This window comes from Pteropus vampyrus, unplaced genomic scaffold (assembly GCF_000151845.1).
Source record: "Pteropus vampyrus isolate Shadow unplaced genomic scaffold, Pvam_2.0 Scaffold167, whole genome shotgun sequence".
NCBI lineage: Eukaryota > Metazoa > Chordata > Mammalia > Chiroptera > Pteropodidae > Pteropus > Pteropus vampyrus.
Window position 1 is genome coordinate 528,356 of NW_011888948.1, and position 19,868 is coordinate 548,223.

The window sequence follows — 19,868 nt, forward strand, 5'->3', positions numbered from 1 at the left end:
CTTCTTGTCATTTCTGTATCAGTTTCTACTTCCAAATTTGTGTACCTAACTCATCTTGAATCTCAACAAAACAAGAGTCCCTTCCAATGGACACAACACATCTCCTTAAAAAGGAATTTATCAATCATCTTCTCATATTTGAACAAGCTCCTCTTGTTCAACATTCATCACAAATGAATTATCAAGGTGATTCTTCCAAACGAATTCAGCATTTTCAACAAAAACCATTCTTGCGCCAACTAAAAGATGGACAATTTCTCCATTTCAATATAGAATCAAAAATGTTGGTGAAAAGTTTTGCCTTAACAAAAGAGGCATAAATGTGATAAGAAACAGTTAATCTTCCTAAGAAATAGAAGAAGAAATATTTTATAAAACATAAACCACCACTGGCACGAATGTATTGAGATGGAATCTAATACTGTTGAGTAGAATAAAACCTCTAGGAAACTTTCTAGAAAACAATTTATCAGAATAGTCATGCTCTTTAACATACAATTTCTACTAACAGAAAGCTCTCCTGAGAAAATAATCAGAAATATGGCCAGATATTCAATGACGTTATTGTGGATGAAAGAGGGGCCATACACTAAACATGACGAGCTCAGGGTAGGTCTGCCTGGTGGGTCCTACAAACTCAAGAGATGGAAATTAACCACACAGGATAATCCGAAAATAAAAATTCCTAAAAGCAAGTCATGATGGGTAGTCAATACTAGGCCTGTAGCTTCCTTAACAAAGGTCGATCTTTAAGTAAGCAGGTCTGTTGTCTTTCTGCATCTAATTTAATATACCATTGGAATGTCAGAGAGATCCTTTTTTTATGGACCCCTCAGGGCACACCCACTGCACCAGAGCACAAGACCACAGAACTCCTTGTTATCTTGTTCTCTGAATACCAGCCATATGTGCTGTAAATGTTAATTATTAACTATCCTGTACTCACCAATGTAAAAGTATGTGTTTCATTTTACTTTTATCCAATCCCAAAGATTTCCCTGCTTTACTTTCTCCTGCCTCCTTAATCTACCACTATTAAATTTCATGTAACCCTCTTTATATGTCCTCCTTTGATTCTAATGCGTAAAATAAGATGAAAAACTGCCATTTTTCTAAAGCATTTTCTCAATCCTTTGAGATTTTGCTTCCTGTCAATTATGCTAAGTTTGGCTCAAATACACTCATAAAAATTCTCAACAGGTTTGGACATTTCTTATGTCAACATCGTTGTAATATTATTTATAGTATGAAAGCCTCGAATATCTACACAAAAGAATGGTTGTATAAATTATGCTATGTTACCATCTTATAATAGGATATAATAGAGCCTTCAAAATAATATTCTTTTTTTTTTTTTTTTTTTACAAAACTTAAAGTTTTATTAAATGCCATACACATGTATTGTATCTCACACACTTTGGCATTTGTATTTAAACCACAAATATATTTTATTAAAAATTCTCCCCCAAAGTTATAATGTAATCTTTAGTTGGTTCCTACAGGTAGCACAAGTAAGACTTTAATGGAGAAATCCAATTCAAAATAATATTTTTAAATGCCATATACTCATATAAGAAAATTAATATGTTAAATAAAAACCAAGAAATCAAACTAATATATGTTTTTCAAATTCACTTATAAATTATAAATATATATACACACAACCATTTGTGTATGTGTGTACATACACATATATAAATTTATGTAGATAAAATTAGAAGAAAAGGCAACAAAATTTTAACAGTAATTTTATTTTAGTGTTAAGATTATGGATTAATTTTTTCTTTTTCATTCTTTTCTGTAATAATCAGAAGTGAGATGAAGAAGGGAACATCATCATTTGAAAACTGTTGCAATAAGACACCCACATTGTGCCACTGCTGTGGCTCTAAGACCAGCCACCTTCAGAAGTTGACCTGTGACAAATGTGGCTACCTTGCCAATCATAGGAGAAAGTACAACTGGAGTGCAAAGGCTAAAAGATAAAATACCACTGGGAGCAATTGATTGAGGCACCTAAAATTTGTATACCTCAGACTCAAGTATGAATTTTCTGAAAAACGACACCTAAATCCAAGAGAGCAGCTGTAGCAGCATTGAGTTTACCTTAAGGATTTCAACAATTAGTTGCTCAACAAGTGTTCTCATTTGAAGGGGAAAAAAATCAAGTTTTCTACCACAGCATTTGTAAGTGAAAAAAAAAAATTTTTTTTTTAAAGCATTAGCTATGTTTCTCTGTAAACAGGCATTTTTTAAAATGTGGGCTCTGATATATCTATAATGTGAACACTCTACATTATTGTACCTCATGTATATTGGGAAAGTCTGCAGAATTCTATTTCCATATGACCCCGTGTTGAGAAAGTTATGAGTGTAAAGGAAAGAAAGGTTTGCTGTTGCCCCAATATTTATTTCAGAGCTGACATCTTAATGACAATAGAATATAAGCCTTGTGAAAGAAGGGTCCTTGTGTTATGCTTTATCTTCAGCATATGGCAGGCACTCAACAAACATTTGTGAATAAATTGCTAATCAATTTTTTTAAAATTATAAATCTCCTGTTCTGCTACTATATTCTTTGTCTTGAATCAAAAGGAAAGATGCAGAGGAAGTGCTGACTTTTAAGTGATAAGAGGGTGAACTCAATAAAAACAAAATTAGTTAGTTTCTTTTTTCCTGCCCCTACAAACAGAATAATTCTCTCTAGAAAAGTTCATCTTAGGCTTACTCTAAGGTGTTCTTTAGTACTAGTTTTCCTCATAATCAAAGAGCATTTACCCTGAACCTTATCTTCCAGAAAGCCTGGCTTTCACCCCAATTCTCACTGTTCATGGATGGGTAGATGCTTCTAACCGGGGTTTTAATGAAGACAGAACATGCCACTTGTTGTTACTGGATTCAGAACAATTAGATCAGTGGCCTAAGATTCCAAGTGAGAAGAGCCTGTCTATAGGGTGTGTTTTCAAACCTTAACCATGACCCACAATAAAAATATGCCTGACATGAAAACCTGAGTAACAAACTAACAAATATGCAATTAAAGTAAAAGTTTCACAAAACATTTGTTCTTATCACATGCAATGCACTCTAGCCAAAGGACCATGAAAGGGGCCATAAGACAGAAGAACTTTTAGATAACAAAAATCTGCTATACTCCAAATAAACACCACAGAAAAAAAGTAAGATCCTATCCCACCCCCACCAATGAAGACCAACTGGAAAGCCTAGACTTCCATCCCTCCCTACTATAATGGGGCACCCTACCTCTTCCCCTAAACCAGGAACAAGAGGGAAAGTTGGGATATTCATCCTCCCTGAGCATTAACTAATACCCCCGCCACATCTGTGTCTGTGGAGATCACTTGGGGAGCCTGGACTTCCACTCCACCCATCAGTCAGTGGAGGAAATGGCACCAGAAGAGAACTTGTAGAGAACCACTTGTAGAAGGATTTTATCACCACTCAGCAAGGAAGCCCCTCCATACGTTGCCAGTGGAGGTCACAGGGGAGCAGTAATGAGGCACTCCTCTATCTTCCAGGGAAGTATGAGTGGAGGCATAGCAGAGACTGAACTCCCTCCCCTGCCCTGTAATAACGGAGACCTGCCCTGCCCCAGTGTGTCAACAAAGGACAAGTGGAGACCCCGGACTTTCCAACTCCACCTGGTGGTAATGAGGTAGTACCCCTAATTACTCACAGAGCAGTGTCAGAGGAAGCCTGCTAAAAATCAGATTTAAATAAGATCTAGTGTATTATAACATACTGCCTGGTTTTCAGTCATATCAAGAATTGATAAGACACCAAATGGAATGACTAAAAATAATCAACAGATACCAAACACCTAGATTACACAGATGTTCAAATGATCTGAATAGGAATTTAAAACAGCACTCATAAAAATGCTTCAATGAACAATCACAGATACATTTGAAACAAATGAAAAAAATAGTCAGCCAAAAAATATACATAAATAAGAGTCAAATGGAAATTTTAGAACCAAAAAGTACATTAACTATCGTAAAAAGAAAAGTGAATGGGCTAAATAGCAGAATGTAGAGGATGGAGGAAAGAATCAGTGAACTTGAAGACAGAACAATAGAAATTGCTCAATCTGAAGAGAGAAAATAGAATGGGAAAAAAAAATGAATACAGACTCAAAGACATGTGGGACTATAACAAAAAAATCTAACATTTATGCCATCTGAGTCCCAGCAAGAAAGGAGAAAGAATGGAGCTGGAAAAGTATCTGAAGAAATAGCAGCTGAAAATTTACCAAATTTGGCAGAAAACATAAACCCACGTATTCCAAAAGCTGCGCCAACCTCAACTAGCATAAAACCAAATAAATCCACACAAAGATAGACGATAGTCACATTTCTGAAAATTAGAGAAAAAAATCTTGAAAATAGCCAGAGAAAAATAATACATTAACTACAATCAAAACTATTCAGGGGGGGAAAATGGCATAGATGATAGAGGCTCTGTTCATCCCTCTGGCAACCAAATCAAAATTGTGACAGAAACAAGGAGCAAACAGCAAGGAAAGGCCTCTTGGGATCTAGATGAACAAGCCATACAACTAGGGAGAAATCTAAGAAATCACCCTGCAATGGCAGAAGGTAGAACGGGGCGAGGATGCGGGGCTGCTCGGTCTCCAGCCAGTGGCTGAGCGAGATGGAGGCTGCGGTAGCAGCAGAAGCCTCTTAAAGGGGACGTGTCCATGAGTGGACTTTCACAGTGACAGACTCGCTCGCTCTGAACACCAATGCTGGTTTGGCTGAGCAGAGACTTACAGGAGGAAACTGAGCTGTGAGAGTGAGGACCAAGGCAAGACTCGCTCTGTACTGAAGTGCCTGCAGTATCCATTGTTCCTCTTTTGAACCCTCCTCTCTCCCAGTGTGTGGACTCACCGCCGCCATAGTGGAGATGTCATTAAACTAGATAACAGAGGTCACTACTCTCAGAGGATTCCCTGAAACCCCACCTCTCCCAACTTGAAACCCCACTCAAGCCACATCCAGGTATATCTTCAGTGAGTCAAGAGCTCCTTGCTGAGCAGTGCCTAGACTCACACTGGAGGCAGCTGGCCTCAGTTTCTGGTATGGCCTTTTGAGGCAACTATAAGCGTAGCAACTGGGGATTGCTTGCTGAATCTTAACAGGTGGCCCCAAAGGGATACCGGCTTGGGCTAAACTTGGCCTGCAGCTGAACGACTCTCGGGACTGTACCACTAGATACCTACTACACAAGGCCATACTAATTAGAACAGGAGACTTAGAAGCTTTGCTTAGTACATTGAAACAGACACAGAAAGGCAGCCAAAATGGGAAGACAAAGAAGCAGAAACCATATGAGAGAACAGAACAGAGATCCAGAAACAATGGAGTCAAGCAATCTAACAGATGCAGAGTTCAAAACACTGGTTATAACGATGCTCAGTGAACTTAGGAGACGTGTAGATAAATTCAGTGAGAACTTCAACAAAGAGATAAGAAACATAAAAATGGAAATGGAAATTATAAAGTGAAACTAGTCAGAAATGAGGAACACATTATCTAAGATGAGAAGTATATTAAATGGAAAAAATGAAGTGAATAAAGAAGAGGTTCAAATTACCTTTATAGAGGATGGGAAAGTCAAGGACATTCAATCAGAATGGCAAGAAAAAAGAAGCCAAGACATAATAATAATTTAAGGAGCCTATGTGACACTATTTAATGTAAAAATATCTGTGTCATAGGGGTGCCAAAAGGAAAACAAGACGTTGAAGAGCTATTTGAAGAAATAATAATAGAAAACTTCCCTCACCTGGCAAAGGAAATAGACATACAACCCCAGGAAACTCAGAGAGTCCCAAAAATCAGGAACCCAAAGAGGCCCACACCAAGACACATCATAATTAAAATGCCAAAGGTTAACTACAAAGAGAGAATCTTAAAAGCAGCAAGAGTAAAGCAATTAGTTACCTACAAGGGAACACCCATAAGACTGGCAGCTGATTTCTCAAACGAAACTATGAAGGACAGAGGTGCTTGGCACAAAATATTCGATGTGATGAAAACCCAGGATCTACAAGCAAGAATACTTTATCCGGTAAAGCATCATTTAGAGTTGAAGGACAGATAAAGAGCTTCCCAGACCGAAAAAAAAAAAAAAAAAAAGCTAAAAGAATTTATTACCGCTAAGTCAGTATTACAGGAAATATTAGAGGGACTTATTTAAAACCATGTATCAAAAACAAGAATAAAGAATGGTAATAACTACATTCCTATCAACAGTACCTCAGTTGCAAAAGAATTAAGTGCTCCAACAAGATCCCTACATATGATGCCTACAAGAGACTCACTTCAGATTAAAAGACACACACAGACTAAAAGGAAGGGGATGGAAAAAGATATTGCCTTGATGGATCTAGAGGGTATTGCGCTGAATGAAATGGGTCAGAGAGAGAAAGACAAATATCTCAAGATTTCACACACATATGGAATCTAAAGAACAAAATCAACAACAACAACAACAAAAGTGAAAATAAACTCATAGATACAGAGAATATTTAGAGGGATACTAGATGGGAGGAGGGTTGGGGTGGAAAAAAAAAGGACAAACGAATTAAGAGGTACAAATGGATAGTTGCAGAATAGACATGGAGATGTAGAGTGTAGCATGGGGAAGATGGCTAATAATGTTGGAATAAATATGTCATAGGGTAAAGGGGTACTAGATTTAGTGGGGTGATCACTTTGTGAGTTATGTGGATCTCTGATCAATATGCTATATAACTAAAACTGGTATATTACTGCATACCAACTATAGTTGAAAAAAACTAATTAAATTGTACAATGTAAATACAAGCAACTAATTATATTTCAATAAAGAAAAAATCAGTAGGTGAAAAAAAAACCCAATTCAAATAACAGTAGATTTCTTCAGAAAATGTAAAGACCAAGTCTAATATTTATGAGGCCATACTAATACAAATTATTGAATAACAAATAAGTGGGAGAGAAGAGACAAATCTCTTGGGCAGAATAATTCCCAATAAAGAGTACGTGGAACATAATCCCCACTCCTTAAATGTGAGTGGTACGAAGTGACTTCCTTCCAGAGAATAGAGTATGAAAAGAGGGTTGTGGTAACTTGATAGAGGACAAACCTGACAAACACTACCTCATCCAGGTGATCACAGTCAACATCAACAGTGATACGACTACATTGACTATATGTGATAAAATAGCAATTTACCTCCTATCTTCCTCCTCAAAACCCATAACCGCAATCTACTCAGAAGAAAAACATCAACCAAATCAAAGTTAAGGAACATTCTACAAAACACCTGACCAGTAGTCCTCAAAACTGTCAAGCTCATCAAAAACAAGGAAAGTCTAATACACTGTCACATCCAAAAAGAGCCTAAAGAAACATAAAGAGTAAATGGTAATCTGGTATCCCAGAACAGAAAAAGCACTTTAGGTAAAAACCAAGAAAATCTGAATAAAATATGGAGTTTAGTTAATAACGACAAATCAGTATTGGTTCATTAACTGTAATAGTTAATAAACTGGTTGCAGGATTAATGAAAATCCTGTGTACTACCTATACAATTTTTCTATAAATATTGTGGACAAAAAAGGGTTCTATGGAAAGTAACCTCACAGGACAATCTGATAATAAATTTCTAACTGGGCAGGTTGTGTTGTGCTGTCATGCCCCAGGCACGTAACTTCTTTAGTAAAAGGTTTATCTTTGCCTTAAGCAAGTTTTGTCCACTATTTCTGTATAACTAGGTTAACACATGTTTAGATGCCTTTTTCAAAGTAACCATGTTTAGGACAGCACATAATTTTAACTATTTTGTAATCCAATCCCCTGCCTTGCTTTCTTCCAACCTTTATGTAATCTTCCTTACTTCCCTCCTTCATGCCAAATGTATAAAAGAAGTTGCAAACTGCCATTCTCTGAAGTATGTTGAGATCTTGCTTCCAGGCGAATCTTGTTTGATTCAAATAAATTTTTATAAAAATTCTCTATAGGTTTGAACGTTCTTACATCAGTAATCTAAAACTGTTTTTAAAAATAAAATTTATTGACTTCCAGTAAAGATGGTGAAGTAAACACTGTGCTCACATCCTCCCATGACATCAAAATTACAATTAAATTATAGAACAACCACCCTTGAGAACCACCCGAAGACTAGCTGAATTAGAAGTCCTACAACTAAGGATATAAAGAAGCCAAGACGAGACTGGCACGAAGAGCTGAGAAATGACATAAAATGAGCTGGTCCCACACCCACATGTGGTGATTAAGAACCCAGGAGAAATATTTCAGTGTTGGTCTCCCCTGAGGAATGAGGGATCCCAGCCCCACACTGGGCTCCCCAGCCAAAGGTTCCAGTGCCAGGAAGAGAAGTCCCCACAACTTCTGGCTGTGAAAACCAGTGGAGATTTTAGGGGAGTAAGATGGAGGTCTGCTGGAGATTCAGGCATCCTCTTAAGTGGCCCACATGGGGACTTACACAGAGTGGCTGAGAGACTCATTCACTCTGAGCTCTAGCCTTGGGGCAGTAGCTCAAAAAGCACCAGGGATGTGAGGGGAGGGACCAAACTGTCTGGCTTCAGGGTGAGTGCTGGAAGGGCAGCTCTGTCCTGCACTCAACTGTGTGCAAGCACTATTGTTCCTTTGTTGAGCCCTCCCCCTACCCAGCCTGCAGGCCCAGGCAAGAACCAAGTCTAACACTGCTAACCAGGCTAACACTGCACTTGCCCAACCTGGTGACTTCCTGAGATCCTGCCCAGCCCAAATCTCTTTCAGAAGCTAGTCCAGATAAGCTGCTGGTCTGGGCCCATGCTGTGGACTTTCCTAAAACCTCTCAAAGGTCCACAAACCCCAGACAAGCAGTGGCTGGCTTTGGCATGCCTTGTAACTTTTGTTGAGTAGCCCCAAACCCAGCACTAGTGGCAGCCGGCCTTGTTTCACATCATAACCACTCCCAGGTATCCCCAAGCCCAGTACAGGCAGCTACCCACTACAGATCATTTTGTGGCTCCTACCATGTGGCCCTGGGCCAGACACAGGCAGCGGCTGACTTTGGCCTACACTAGATCTCCTCCCAAGAGGCCCCGGAACCAACACACCTCATGGCCAGCTTCAGACTACACTTGAGCATGCCCCAATTAATGCCACAAATGACACATTCAAGGGTGAACTTGGCAGGCAGAAGAGCCACACTATAGTGAATCCCAGCTGTGGGGTAATCCCGAACACAATAGCTCATCTGCTATAGTCATGACCAGGCCTCAGAGCCTGGTCATGACTATATATAGGGTCAATCCCACCCACTGACATGCCGACAGCAATCAAAGCTCAACTAGAAGACATCACACATAACCCACACAAGGAACACCCCTAGAGTACCTGGCTCTGGTGAACAGGGAGACTGCGCCATGGGGCCCCACAGGACAATTTCTACATGAGCTCACTCTGCCAAGACTGGGGGACACAGCAGAAATACCTGATACATAGAAATGAACACAGGGAAGCAAAAGCATATCCCAAATAAGAGAACAGGATAAAACTCCAGAAAAAGAACTAAACTAAGTGGAGACAAGCAATCTACCAGATACAGAGTTCAAAACACTGGTTCTAAGGATGATCAGATAAATTAGGAAAAGAATAGATGATCTCAGTGAGAACTTCAACAGACAGATAGAGAAACATAAAAAATGATAGAAACTATTAAAAAGAATCAGTCAGAAATGAAGAATATGAAAACTGAAATGAAAAAATACATTAGATGGAATCGATAGCAGATTAGATGAATCAGAGGATCAAATCGGTGATTTGGAAGATAAGGTAGCAGAAAACACCCAATCAGAACAGCAAAAAGAAAAAAAAAATTTTTAATGAGAATAGTTTAAGGGACCTATGGGATAACTTCAAGCATACCAATATTTGCATCACAGCGGAGGAATACCAAAAGGAGAAGAGAGAGCAAGGGATTGAAAACCTATTTCAAAGAAATAATGACTAAAAACTTCCCTAACCTGGTGAAGGAAATAGACATACATGTCCAGGAAGTGCAGAGAGTCCCAAACAAGATGAACCCAAAGAGGCCCACACCAAGACACACATCATAATTAAAATGTCAAAGGTTAAAGACAAAGAGAATCTTAAAAGCAGCAAGAAAAAAAGCAGTTAAGTACAAGAGAGCTCCTATAAGCTTGTCAGATGATTTCTCAATAGAAACTTTGCAGGCCAGAAGAGACTGGCATGAAATATTTAAAGTGATGAAAACTTAAGACCTACAACCAAGATTACTCTACCCAGCAAAGCTATCATTTAGAATTGAAGGACAGAAAAAAAATACCCCAGACAAGAAAAAGCTAAAGGAGTTTGTCATCACCAAACCACTATTACAGTAAATGTTAAAGGGATATCTTTAAGAAAAATTTAAAAAATCAAAAATCTAATATGAAAATACTGCAAAGAAAAATATTCTCACTGACAAAGCAAACATATAATAAAAGCAGTAGGTGAACCAACACTAAAGCTAGTACAAAGGATAAAAGGCAAAAATAGGAAGATTTTGTAAGGAACACACACACATACACACAAGAAGCAAAATAATAATAATAAAAACATAAACGTTGAGGGGGTGAGTGAAAATGGTAGTGCTTATAGAATACGTTCGAACTTAAATGACCATTAACTTAAAATAGACTGCTATAAACATAGTTTGGTATATATGAAGTATATGGTAACCACAAACCAAAAATCTACAAGAGATATTCAAGAATGAAAGAGAAAGGAATCCAAATACAACACTACAGAAAGTCATCAACATATAAGAGAGCAAAAAAATAAGAAAGGAACAGAAAAGAACTATGAAAAAATCAGAAAACAATAAAAGGGCAATAACTACATACCTATGAATAATTACTTTAAATGTACATGAATTAAATGTTCCGATCAAAAGATGAATGGATAAAGAAGATGTAGTATGCAATGGATATGCAATTCATATGTAGTGGATTATTACCTGGCCATAAAAAAGAACGAAATCTTACCATTTGTGACAACATGAATGGCCCTAGAGAGTATTGAGCTAAGTAAAATAGGTTGGACAGAGAAAGACAAATACGTATGATTTCATTTACATGTGGAACCTAAAAAACAAAATAAATAAGCAAGACAGAAGCAAACTCATAGATAGAGAACTGATGGTTGCCAGATGGGACAGGGGTTTTAGGGGACTGGATGAAAAAGGCAAAGTGATTGAGAAGTACAAATTGGCAGTTACAAAATAGTCAAGGAGATGTAAAGTACAATTTAGGAAATATAGTCAATAATATAATAACTATAAATAGTGTCAGGTGGGTGCAAGACTTACTGGGGGGATCACTTAGTAAGTTATATAAATGTCTAACCACTATGTTATACACTTGAAACTATTATAATATTAAATGTCAATTGTAATTGAAAAATAAAAATTAACAAGTAAAAACATTTAAAGAATAAAAAAAGAATAAAAAATAATAAAGTTTATTTTAAAACATTCATAACCTGAGAATTGATCAGGATAATAATTTCTTTTAAAAATAAGAAAATTTCAATGGTAGAAATAAAGAAATAAGTGAACATATTATTTAAATAAAAGGATAAATGAATATTCAGAGATTTACTCCTTACTAGAATATAAGTAATTTTAATGTATATTTTATAATAGGAGGATTGAATTACCAAATCATATGGTATTAAGTAATGGTGTTGATATAAAAATGTCCAAACCTGTAGAGAATTTTTATAAAAATTTATTTGAGCCAAAAAAAGGATGTACCTGGAAGCAAGATCTCAACAAGTTGAAATAAATGCTTTGAAGAATAACAGTTTGCAGTTTTTTTATGCATTTGAGATTAAGGAGGACAGGAAGGTGGGAGGAAGCAAGCAGAAATGAGATTACAGATAGTTAAGATTATGTGCTCTTCGAGGGGTTTAAAAGGGGGTATTTCAAAGGTATGTTAACCTAGATGCACAGAAACAATGGACAGGGCTTGCTTAAAGCAAAGGCAAGCCTTTCAGCATGCCTCCGGCGTGACTACCCACCCAGACTTGCCCAGTTAGGAATTTATGATCAGACCACTCTATGAGGTTACTTTCCATAGAACCTCCTTTTTTTGGTTCACAGTGGAAGTGGATTCATTTCAACAGAATTAGATTATTGTAAAACCACAATCATCAAAATCCACAATAATGCATTAGGCAGAAAACTACACCAAAAACTTTTCAGTACTAAAATGAATCAAAAATGTAACAAACACAAAGCAGTTTCAATTAAATAAATATTGAATCCAGATGACGTCAGTATAAAGAATTAACCTGAGCTGATATTGTAGTCTACATAGCTGGTATAGAAGGGTTAAGAACTTGAAGAAAGCTTATGTAATTACTTAAACATTCCCTACCCTTGTTTAATTGATGGAACTCTTAACAGTGTTTGCCTGAGATGTTTTCCTTCAGGACGGGAATATAAAGATCCAGGAGGCTGCTAGAAACACCCTAGACCAGTTGGAACTAACCAAAGAATTCTCCAGTGGATTCAGTGTGAACTTTTCTCATTATGCCCTCATTATAATACTAAAATCTCTGCACAAGGCAGGGTTTATCTGCAATTTTCTGTACAGAGGATGTATGTATAGCCATCTCCATTTACTGTGTGTGCTCATCCCAAACATACCTCAATGTGCTATAATGTAAAAGCAACTAGCCCTATAATACCAGGTGGCCTTTTGTTCTCAGGGAGGCACTGCTTTGGGAAAGATCCCCAATGTGTTCCTTGCTTGAGGGCTTACAATAAAGGTCCTACTAACAAAATCAACTTGGAGTGTTTTTTTGGCTGACACCTACCAAGTGGCAGGACCCTGGTTCACTTCAGTAACAATATTTCATAACACATATGGCAATATACTTCAGGAGGTTCATAAATATAAACATAAGAAAATTCCAAAAACAGCTGGAACAAAACAGAGGAACATTTTCATATTCTTAGGTAGAATAAAAATTTATGAGCCCTAAGGAAAAAGACTAATCAATTCAAATATATGAAAAATATGAAAAATAAAACTTTCTGTGTCACTCATGCCAAAAGCCCATGACTCCAAACCTAGATTTAACACCTGGTCTAACTGCAGTTTCAACCTCTCCCAGACACATAATCTTAATCAACCAGAATGGAATTTTCTGGTCAGGCAACAGTAAGATTATCTGTAACATAGGTCCCCTTCCCCCACCACAGAAAGAAGAGGCAATCTACATGACTTCTTCTTCCAAAGTAAAGATGTCTTGGCCCTAAAATAATCCCTTCTTTTCTTTCCTAAGAGCTCCCCTGTCTCACCCTTCTTGCTACAAAATCCTTCCCTTGCAATCCCTTGGAGTTCCCCCCTAGTTGCTGGGTGAGATACTGCCTCATCCATGACTCACTTTATAAAGCCAATTAGATCTTCAAACTTACTCAGTTGAATTTCATTTTTTAACAAGAAGAAATATAATAGGGTAGAGAAATAATTAAAAGTCTGCTACTCAAAATATCAATATACAAAAATATATCCATATGTAGAAAATATACGTATATACACACATATAGAGAGATGTGTATAAAATAAATGCTTAAATTCAATTATGCACTATCAAAGGAAATAGTTCCCAAGTAGAAATACAATAAGTGAATTGTGCAAAGTTGACATAACCGGAGTCATTTTAAAATGGGGTCAGTGCAGCCTTTCAGAGGAACTGCCTTGCACGTCTTGCTCCTTGAACTTTTGAAATGTTTAAACTGGGCAAAATAACCTTTGGACTGGGCCAAACCAACATTTGATTTCAAACAACTGTTTGTAAAGCTAACAAGAAAGCTGACTGAAAATTAAGGACGGTCTATAGAATTAGTATCACTGTGTACAGCTAAAGAATAATGTAGCTTATTAGCACCAATAGAAACTCCTTCCTTCTATTCAAGTAACTATTTCTCTTCTCTTTCTCATAAAAAAAAACCCCTGCCTTCGCCCCATAATCAGAACACTATTTGGGTTTCTGCCTGAGTCAGTACTTCCCAGAACTGCAATTCTTTTTAATCTCAAATAAATGCTATTGCCTCTCATTTTGGCCTTTTATTTTTAGGTTAACATATCAAAAGTAGAGAAAAATCCATAGTCATATTAGGGGAACTATTTGGCAAACTATGAAAAAACAAGTACATTTACAATAATGTAAACTACAACTCTCTGGAGAGTTATTTGATGATAATTATAATAGTTACGAATGTGCTCAATTCCCTTTTACCCAGTAAATACAATTTAGGAAATATTCTTATAGAAATAACTAAGAAAGAAAAGAAAGTAATCTATCCAAAAGATTTTCCAAGCAATTATAGCAATGCTATTTATAATTAAGAAAAATTATAAACAATTCAAAAGCCTGAGAACAAGGAAATAGGTTGTAAGGCAATAAATTGGATATAACTAATCAATCACAAATACGTGGATAACATCAAACTCTGGAAATGTATTAAAAATATTTTATCCGTTATGATTTTCATTTTCAAGTAACAGAATACCCACTTAACAGTGATTTAAACAATAAAGATATTTAAATAACTCGCTTAAGTGTGGAAAGGTAGGTTGTTCTCAGGTTGTTTCAGCAGCTCAGTGAATGTCATTAAGAGCCCTCTATTTCCACCCTTGCCCCTAGCATGCTCAGCTTTGTAGCTTCATAGTAGTCAGATGGTATATTAGTTCTTTATTGCTAAATAACAAATTACTCCAAATTTAGTGATTTAAAACAACAAACATGTATTATCTCACAGTTTCTGAGGATCAGGAATTTGAGTGTGGCTTAGCTAGGTTTCTTATGAAGTTGCAGTCAAGTTTCTGACCTGTAGTCATCTGGTTTGACTGGGACTGGAGATCCTCTTCTAAGAAGGCTCACTTAAACGACTGTTGTTTAAAGGCCTCAGATCCCCCCTCTCTCTATAGCGCTGCCTACAACATGGCACCTAACTTCTCCCAGAGCCAGTATTCCAAGAGAGGAGAGAGTGACCAAGATGTAAGCAGCAATGTCTTATGACATATCTCAGAAATGATATACCATCATGTCTGCCACATTCTGTTGGTCCCACAGACCACCTCTGGTACAGTGTAGAAGGGGACTACATAAGGGTATTAATACCAACCAGCAAAGACCACTGGGGACCATCTTGAAGGATGGCCACTGCAGTTCACTCTATTAACTCTCAGTGATTTACATTTCCCCCACATGTAAAAGGTACTTACCACCTTCCAAGGCCCCAATAGTCTCATTACATTACAGCATCAGCTGCAAGTCCAGTATCTCATCACTTAAATCAGATCTAGGTGTGGAGGAGGCCCCTTGGGTGTAATTCCTTAAGTACTCCTCCTGGATATAGTTTCTCTTGTTCTAGAGATCAGTGAGCTAAAGCAGGAAGGAGCATATTACAGCATTTGGACCAAATATGGCCACACCCATCATTTACATATTGTCTACAGCTGCTTTCACATAACAAAGGCAGAGTCCAGTAGTTGCAATGGAGACCAAAAGGCCCACAAAGCCAAAAATAATCACCATTTGCCCTTTTACAGAAAAGGTTTGCTGATCCCAAGCTTAAAAAGACAAATTATTTGACTCATCGAATTTTTGGTCAGATATATGTAACCACTGCAAACTTTCCTGTTCAACAATGGGGGAAAGGAATACACAGGGGACTCCAGACTGAGGACTAGGCGGGTGGGGGTGGAGGTGTGGGGTAAGGGGGAATTCTATGCAAAGTAACCTCGCAGGGGGATCTGGTCATAAATTCTTACTGGGCAGGTCATGGTGGGTAGTCATGCCCAAGACATATAACTTCTTTAGTGAAAGATTTTAAGCCAGCCCTGTCCATTGTTTCTATGCATCTAGAGGTTAACGCATCTTTGAAATAAGCCTTAACCACCCATCTTTGAAATAAGCCTGTAATCTTCATAACTATTCTGTAATACAATCCTTGCCTATTTTCTCCCACTTTCACATAATCTTTCTTATATCTCCTTAATTTCTAATGTAAAAGGAAGCTGCAAAACTGTATTCCCCAGAGCATCTGAGATCTTGCTCCCTGGCATATGTTGTCAGTTTGGCTCAAGTAAATTCTTACAAAAATTATTTACAGGTTTGGACATTTCTTATGTCTACAAGGCAAATACTGGAACTTTCTTGATTAAGACTCAGTCCTACTTCCAACACAAAATGACTTTCTATGGCTCTGGACTCTACCCTCTAGGTGCAGCGCTCTGAGTCACACTTCCTTTTTCATGAAAGGTAGCACATGTTTTCAACTAAGTTTTTTCAGCCTGCTTCCTCCTATAAAAGTTTGCATTCCTAATGTTACCGCACGGAGTCGCCCCAGTAGCATGGAGGGGGTCCTTGGTTCCCTGCCGACACAGTAAAGAATTACAGCTCAGCGAGATTTAGCAAAAGATTTATTGAAAGCACTTTCTAGAAGGAGACGGGCAACACCAAGGAAGGCTGCAGCCTCTTGGAATTTGGGGGGGTGAAAAGACAAAAGATAAAGTACGCACCAAGCAAGGGGTAGGTTACCAGTGAAGAGATGTAAGCCTGGAAGTGGGGAAGTCTATATTATATTAGGGCTGTGATGGGTTGTTGGGGCGGCGGAGGGGGGGGGCGGTGGGGGGTCCTAGATGATTGGCCTGTGAGGTCACTATGATTGACAGTTGGCTGTTATATAACCACTGCGCATGTGCTTACCCACAATTCAGTCTGTTATACTTAGATTCATGAACTTCTGGGCATAGGCATGATATTATAATAATGATATGAGGCCAAGGTTACAGGCAGGTTAGGGTAGTACCTTCTTGGTACTAAACACTATCCTCAAATTTGTGGCTGGTTTAAGCCAGCAGTTTTTATGGCCTTCTTGCCACAGGACGTAGGGATAATTTATATCAATAAAATAGGTGTTTTGGGGAGGTCCTAAGGGAAGTTTCTATGGTTACAGAGCTGGGTTTTCACTCCTATCACTCATTCCTGCCTAAGTACCTAACACTAAGGCCTCTTTTATTTTGTACTCTCTGTCTTCTTTATTCCAAAGGGCTGCGATCCTTAAAATCTAATTCTCTTAAAGCTTTGTGAGTCTCTTAGGAATATGACTAAGGTTCTTTCCATTAAACAAAAGTTACTCATACAAATCTCTTTCAAATTAAGACCTTCTCTATCTTGAGCTTCTGCTGAAATTGCTGAAGGATAAGGATCATATCCTTAAACTTCTTTAGAAGCTCTACTGTTCAACTGAATGGATCAGTCAGGCACACCACTAAACTCTTTAGAGGGAACTTTATCCGACTGAAAAGTACTATAATCTTAAATAACAACAAAAAATTTTACAGCCACACCCTCAGCTTCATTCTTAGACCAAGTTTTTTTGATAAAGCCCTGGTTTTGATCTTCCCTGAGAAGTAATTTCTTAATTTTAGAATCACTGGCTGTCTAGAGAGGCTGGCAATATTCGAAATCATGAAGTCCCAGATCCTTTATGTTTATCAAATATTTCTTTAATATATTTGCTCCTCTCACATTTTACTATAAGCAGCAATAATAAACAAGGTGGCACCTTGTGTTCTCTAGCTGGAAAACTCTTTAGCTAGATCACCCAGTTCATTATGTACATTCTCTAGTTTCTGCATTACTACATGTGACAGTGTTCTTAAAATTTTTGCTACTACATTAGAAGGATCCCCTTCCCCACAGTCCCTAAAAAGATTCTCCTTACTTTCCCTTAAGCCCTTACCAGCAACTTCTTCGAAGTTTATAAGTCTACTTTAGGCTTTCACTAAACACTATCCTCAAATTTTATCTACCTTTCATCTACTGACAAGTTCCAAAGCCACATCTACATTAAAATATTTATAACAGAATACAACTTCTGGTAATAATATTTGTATTAGTTACCCACTGTATAACAATTATCCCAAACTTACTTAAAGCAACCATTTATTATATCATAAAGTTTCTGAGTCAGGAATCCAAGAGTAGTTATCTAGCTAGGTGGTTCTAGGTCAGATATCACCCTCAAGCAGAGCTGACGGTTTGAATGGGACTAAAAGAACTACTTCCAAGAAGTCACCTGGCTACTGGCTAGAGGCTTCAGTTCCTTGCTACATGGGCCTGTCCATAGGGATGCTCACAATATGGCTAACTTCCTCCAGAGCAATAGATCAGAAAGAGAGAAATGTGGTAAAGATGGAAACTGCAATGTCTTTTATAACCTAATCTAAAAGTAATATCCTGCTGTTTTCTATTGGTCACACAGATGAATCCTGCAACGATGTTGAAGAAAACTGGGCATAAATACTAGGACATAGTGGGGGACAACTTGGAAGCTGGCTACTGCAGTGGCTTGGCAATTTCAGGCATCACATTCTCATTTAACAGTATCCAAATAAGGATGGAAGAAAATGGGTGAAAAAATGGGGACTTTTTTCACATATTCCTCTTTTTTCAGGGGAATAAACATTGTTCAGAAATCTTCCAACAAACTTTTACATCTCATTGGCCTGAACAGGATAAAATGGCTACCACTAAGTGCAAAAGAACCAAGAAAAATAAGTAATTGGTATTTTCAGCCTCAATCATGTAAAGAAGGCAGGAAATAGGAAGTTTCGTATGACTTTTGCATAAACAAAAGTCAAATAAGAAATATAGTAAAGATATACCAATTAGGAATATATATTTTTTGAGTATATAGTCCTAAATTCCAGAAATTAATCATTTCCCTTAAAAATGTTTAAAGTTGTTTTTAAGTTAATACAAATTTAAACAGAAAGCTCTAATTAATAGTTGTTATCATCTATATAGCTTTTATAATAGTAAAAAATGTTCATATATCCATTCTTTACAAAAGCCTTGAAAGAAACAAAGCAAGTTTTATTATAGTAGCTCCACTTTACAAATAAGAAACATGAAGCAAATATTATTATAGCAGCCTCAGTTAAGGAAACTGAAGCTCATAGAGGCTAAAAGGCTTAGTCTCTACAGATATAGATGACAACTTAAGTAGTATTACTGGGATTCAAATCCTATGGCATTTCTATTAACATCAGCGATTCAATTTTGTACAGAATTATACTTGAAGTAATATTAGGTTAATTATAATTTCAAAATTACTGTAATTTGTTCCTTTATACTAAAAACCTCTCTTCATTAGAAGAGATTATTTTATGAAGTAGTGTGTGCCACAAAAATATTTTCTGAATATACGGGTTTATGAATAGCTTAAATACATTTTTGGTCAACTCCCACAAATCAAGAAATAATAAGAATTTTGGCATTAATAATGCTTTAAAAGGTATTTTTAATAACTATTTCTCTGACTACAAAAGGGAATTCCTTGCCTCCTATGAATCAAAGTAAGTTCTTTATTTAGACTTTTTATTTTCATTGTTATTTATTAAAATCTATGTTCATATTCGCTTCTAAACAATGCTAATTATGTGCTCTTATAAAATGACATCCTTACAATTCTTCAAATATATCTTAGATATATTTTCTTTTATTTCTTAAAATTTCTTTCCTTTCTTCTTCACTTAGTGAATTAGATACAAATGGTATTCCTATAAGATTGAAACATTTTTGATTTAATTAAAAGGGGGAGAACAGAGCCTTGGACATTTCATTGGAAAAAAACATTTTTCACAAATTTTTCCTCCCTAAATTATTCCTATTACTATTGATAAAAATAATGTCTTTAAAAGATCCTCATAACTTTTTAGATATGAGCAGGTGAGAATACTAAATAAGCCACAAATTATTAA

General features: G+C 37.0%; 1 protein-coding gene and 1 pseudogene across 1 annotated transcript in view; one reads left to right on the top strand and one right to left on the bottom strand.

Moving 5' to 3' along the window:
* Positions 1-19,868, bottom strand: part of CAB39L (calcium binding protein 39 like) — a 144,259-nt gene that overhangs the window by 100,845 nt on the left and 23,546 nt on the right. The window lies entirely within an intron of this gene.
* On the top strand, positions 1,819-2,111 carry LOC105298910 (annotated as a pseudogene).